Here is a 6113-nt window from a genome sequence, read left to right as displayed (position 1 = left end):
TTATGTCATGGCTACAGCCTGGTCATCACGTAGTTAACTTCTTCCACCTGGCGGGGGTTTCAGTATCTATAAGACAGCTCACAGGATAGGGCTCAGGATATTATCTATAGCCCTTGAGAAAGAACTAAAGGTCCTTGACTATGCTTAATGACTAAACTACTATTATTTGGTCTCCTTTGACTATTTTCCTTTGTTTCTGCATGTTCTCACTTCTCTGATTAAACTTATTTTTTGGCTAAAGTTTTTTCACAGACAAAAGGCAGGCAGAGGACCTGGGGGACAAAGACCAAAGGGTCCTGCTCCGTTTCACTCGGTGTGTCAAATTCTTTACCTGCACACACTCTAAATCCCTGGGTTAGAATTTTCAAGTACGTACTTTAAGGGTGTTTCTGGTTTTTTCATTCTCTTGGGTGTTGGGGAGAAGAAAGAAACCAAGAGGCAGAGACCATAATTCATCCTCATGTCCCCAGCACCTATCAAGTAGACCGTAGTCATATGAATTGAAATTAACATACTTCTGGAGAGGGCCTGCACACAGCAACAAAGACCCAACACAGCCAAAAATAAATAAATAAAATAAATTAATTTTTTAGAAAAAAGAAAGAAAGAAATTAAGGTACTTGCAGAATCAGTAAAAGCTTCTTGGAAAAGATGGGCAGATAGGATTTGCTGAGGACAGTATGGATTTCTGGTGGTTTGGAAACATGAGAAAGGTAGAGAACTGGGGGAAAATGGTACACGATAGAGTTGGGAGGAAATCTGCCCCACTTGGGCAGACCTGACCCTGGGCATGGTGGAGAAGGTAGAATATGAAAAGAAAATACGAGAAGGTGATAGAGGGCTTCACAGTTCAAGCAGAAGACTTTACACCTGATGAAAGGGGCAAATGTAGAGACTCAGAAGGTTTCTGAGCTGGTAAGTGACTGCAGTCTTGAGAATGGTAAATCATGCACGATGGTTGCAGGGCAGAGATGCTTTAAGCAGGAAGCCAAGCAAGGAGCTTCCTGGAGAAATCCAGATTTTTAAACGATGCATCTGGGCTGGGTGGTGGCTGAGGGAATGCACGAGAAGGGCTCCAAGAGGCATTTCAGTGGAAGAATCAGAGTCCCTGGTGAGTGACTGGTGCCTGACTGGGCATAGGAGAAGTCAGGAAAAGGATATATACCAGTGGGTGGGAAAGGAGGGGCAGATAGCCACCTCCACAGCAGCCTCTGAGCATTTCCTCACCCAACTGTCACAGTGTGTGAACTTCCACTGTAAGAATTTGTTTTATCTCCCTTACAATATGCTTTCAAACAGGAATTTTTGCTGAGAGTTACTACCCAATGAGTTGAGTTCACTGTAAGTGTTAGGGACATGACAGCTCTCTTGTCTTCCTTAAAAAGATAGTGGGGATGAGCCTAGAGCCACACTGGGGGTCCAACTGAAGCCTAGACCCCTTGCTCCTGAACCTCAGGCATTCCAGAAAGGAGTGAGGACTCAAGGATGATGCCTGAGATGAACAAAATGAACATTTCCTGGAATGGAAGAAATCAGTAATTTTTTTTTAATGAATAGAAGTTGGAGGAGGAGAAAGCACAAGCCTTAGTAGGAAGCTGTAGGGAAAACTCCAGAAATCACTGTTGTTTCTCTCTGCTACTGACAATATATAAACAGATGCTTATCAGAATAGAGTATCAACCTTTCTACTGCCTCATCATTCTGAAAGCTGGATAAAATAAGGTTTTTTTAGATAGCTATGTCGAGATATACATGACATAAACTGCATATACTTAAAATATGCCATTTGAAAAGCTTTGACATATGTATACACCCATGAAACCATCACCACAATCCACATCATGAACCTATCCACCAACCGCAATAAAATCTGTTTTTGAGACTCACTGAGAAATCTCCAGATGGAAAGAAACCACTGAAGACCCCTTGCTTTGCAGATGAGGAAATGAGGCCCCAAAAGGGGAAGTGACTTACACAAATACTCAGGAGTGATCAGGGGTAGAGCAGGCATCCTCAGACCCTGGGTCACTGCTCCAACACTCTTGGCTGTCCAGTCATCCGAGGTGTTTCCACTCAGTTCTAGGAAAAGACCATTTTAGACCAAACACCTCTTTATCAACCTATCCCTGGGGAATCTGTAATTCAGAAAGAGAAAGATGATAGCTGTCTTTAGAAAAGTGTTCTTGGGACTTCCCTGGTGGCGCAGTGGTTAAGAATCCGCCTGCCAATGCAGGGGACACAGGTTCAAGCCCTGGTCCGGGAAGATCCTACATGCTGAGGAGCAACTAAGCCCGTGCACCACGGCTACTGAGCCTGTGCTCTAGAGCTCACGAGCCACAACTACTGAGGCCGTGCGCCACATCTACTAAGCCCACGTGCCACAACTACTGAAGCCCACGTGCCTAGAGACCATGGTCTGTGACAAGAGAAGCCACTGCAATGAGAAGCCCACGCACGGCAACAAAGAGTAGCCCCTGCTTGCTGCAACTAAAGAAAGCCCGCCCACAGCAACATAGACCCAACACAGCCATAAATAAATAAATAAATAAATAAATAATTTTTTAAAGGATGTATAAGAATACTAAGAATATGTAAAGACATGGAAAGATGTTTACAGAATATTAAGGTGGGTTTTTTTAAGAATCCACTTACAAAACAAAACATGCATTCAAAATAATGACTATATAGGAAGGAAATACACCAAAAATTTAAACAAGTGATTTGGCTATACACTTCTGTGTGGTTAACAGTAACTTTAATTTTCTTCAATTTGCTTATAATTTACATAAAAAGAAAGAAAGAAAAGACCAAACCTCCCTCTAACGTGGGATGGGAAACCACAGGTCCTGGCATCTTTCCTTATACCTTGGTCCCAACTGGGTTTGGCATCCTTCCTGATGCTGTGCTTTGTAGCCTTGGCTTTCCTTTTGGTCTGTGAGTTCCTGATTTGGGTTCACCTTAATACTTCATTTTCCCACCTACCCATACTTCGGGGCTCCTCAAAGCTCACGACCCTGGTGGTTCTCTGCTGCCCTCACCTGCCACCAGCAATCACCGTGTTAATCCAGTGGGACCCAGTTTACACTGGGCCCTGGCCTTCTTCCAAAGACAGTCTTTGTGCTTGCTTAGGTCTAAAAGTCCATTACACAAATTCTTGTTTCTATTAAGTCAGTTGGGAAGAACAAATAGAATTCATAGATCATTTGCTGTTTGCAACACCAAGCTCAAAAAACCCCCAGTACAATAACTATTTGTTCTTCCTCAGCTGGAAGATAACCACCCAACACCATATTGTGAAGATCTGTCTTCTCATCCTTCTCTGTCTGCATCAGGTTCCCATTTATGATCACCCCAGCTCAGGTTCCATGAATGGATCCCTCATTTATGGAATACCTACTATGTGACAGGCACTGTTAAGTTGTAGGACTCCAAAGGTGAATAAGATTTTATCAGTCAAGAGCTCAATGTCTAGACTAGCACTGTCCAATAGAACTTTCTGCAGTGATGGAAATGTTCTATATCTGCACTGTTGCAAGAATGTAGCCACCAGCCACATGTGGCTATTGACCACTTGAAATATGACTAGTGTGACTGGGGAATTGATTTTTTTTAATTTTTAATTAATTTTAACTCAAATTTAAAAACTGAAGCAGTGTAAAATATTCTTCCTTTAAAAACAATGTAATGTTTTGGTAGGACATTTTAACTGTCAAAAATTTAGCACCCAAATTGAGATATACTGCAAGTATAAAAATACACACCAGATTTCAAAGACTTAGTATGAAAATTAGAATGTAAAACATGTCATTAATAATCTTTATATTCATTACACATCAAAATGATAGTATTTTAGATATATTGGGTTAATAAATTATATTATTAAAATTAATTGCACCTGTTTCCTTTTACTTTTTTAAATGTAGTTATTAGATAATTTAAAATGATACATGTGGCTTGCATTAAATTTCTATTGGATAGCACTGATCTAGAGGAAAAAAAGTGATATCTAAACAAATAGTCTTCAACTAAAATACATTATACATTCCTGGAAATGTATACAAAAGTCTAATGCATAATAGTTAAACAATAGATTTACCTGATATAACAGGGTGGGGTAGTTAATTCTTAAGAGCTAAAATATATTATAAAATTCCTAATTTCAATATGCATTAAATAATAGTCCTTTATTCCAATTGCAAAAATAATTCATGTTGCTCATTAAGAATTGAAACATTACAGAAATAACTCAGAAAGTTAAGGTATCCCTAGAGATAATTAACAGTTTGAGCTATATAAAAACATACTGGGGGCCTCCCTGGTGGCGCAGTGGTTGAGAGTCCGCCTGCCGATGCAGGGGATACGGGTTCATGCCCCGGTCCGGGAGGATCCCATATGCCGCGGAGCAGCTGGGCCCGTGAGCCATGGCCGCTGAGCCTGCGCATCCGGAGCCTGTGCTCCGCAACGGGAGAGGCCACAACGGTGAGAGGCCCGCGTACCGCAAAAAAAAAAAAAAAAAAAAAAAAAAAAAAAAACATACTGTTATTACTGGTTACTTTTGTAAGTGTGAGATGATACTATATTTGGGGGAGAGCTAAATTATATTCCATGATATGGATATATTATAATTTATTTAACCAATCCCTTGTATATGACATCCAATTTTTCACTATTTCAAAGCATATTATAAGGAACACTCCTATACTGCCTTTGTATACTTTTTACATATTTTTCTGCTTCTAAAATAATATTCTCATAGTAAAAACATTCAAATATTGCTGAAAATTATAGCAAAAATATGACTACCTCTCATGTTGCCCCCTGCCCTGTCCCAATCTGTATCTCTGATGATTATTATCAGTTGGGTATATACATCTTATCAGAAATTTTTTTTCTGTGTATATATTAATCAGCTTATATTTTTCTTTTACAAGATTTTAGACAAGACTATACCTACTGTCCAACTTACTTTTTTTTTTTTTTTTTTTGCGGTACACAGGCCTCTCACTGCTGTGGCCTCCCCCGTTGCGGAGCACAGGCTCCAGACACGCAGGCCCAGCGGCCAGGGCTCACAGGCCCAGCCGCTCCGCGGCACGTGGGATCCTCCCAGACCAGGGCACGAACCCGCGTCCCCTGCATCAGCAGGCGGACTCCCAACCACTGCGCCACCAGGGAAGCCCTCCAACTTACTTTTTAACTTAAACATATATTTAGTAAGCAACAAGGATATACTGTATAGCACAGGCAATTATACCCATTATGTTATAATAACTTATAATGGAGTATAATCTGCAAAAATACTGAATCACTATGCTGTACATATGAAACAAACACAGTACTGTAAATCAACTATACTTCAATTAAAACATGAGAAAAAAACACATAAATTTGCACACACACAAAGGCAAAAATCATTATTTTTCTCAACTCATAGGGAATATCAAGGGCTGAAACCTCAGAGCGCAGGCTTGGCCTTTATAAGTCCCTGGGCTTAGTGTCCAATCTAGCCTCAGACATAGGTTCTAAAGGTTTCACTAAAACAAATACTTGCTATATTTACTTTTCCACACTTATTCCTATCATATGTGGAGAAGACCAGGCTCAGGGGAGATGCCATATATGCTCAAACAGAAGATGCAGTGTTGTGGGGTATTTCCCCTGAGAAAATCCAAATACAAAAAGATGTGTTTTTAATTTTTTGGCTAAGCTCTCATCTATATTCTCTCGATGAAATTGTCAAACGATGGTGATGGGTATGTAATTTTTAAAGCTGTAGAATTTAGCGGTTGCTTCATTTGTATATAAAGTTTACAGAATCAAAAATTTTAAAAAGATGACACTGACATTACTTGCAATTAGAAATTTCCTTTCAAGATCTTCATCAAGATTTTTTTTTAAATGTCAAGAAACTTTTTTTCAAAGAATAAAAAGCTCCTGATTTGCTAAAAAAAAATATTACTTGGGCAAAGGGGGCCAAAAGGTAAAAAGAAAAAAACTAGTTGATATAAAAGAGATAGAAATTTTGAATCATATTCAAAATTTAAATTTAATGAATTAAGTAAGTAAAAGAGTGGATTGCTGGGGCAGAGGGTAACTCTTACATTTAACTTTTTTAG

Source organism: Mesoplodon bidens (genome assembly GCF_964165515.1).
Source record: "Mesoplodon bidens genome assembly, chromosome: 9".
NCBI lineage: Eukaryota > Metazoa > Chordata > Mammalia > Artiodactyla > Ziphiidae > Mesoplodon > Mesoplodon bidens.
Note: the sequence above shows the minus strand (reverse complement) of the source record.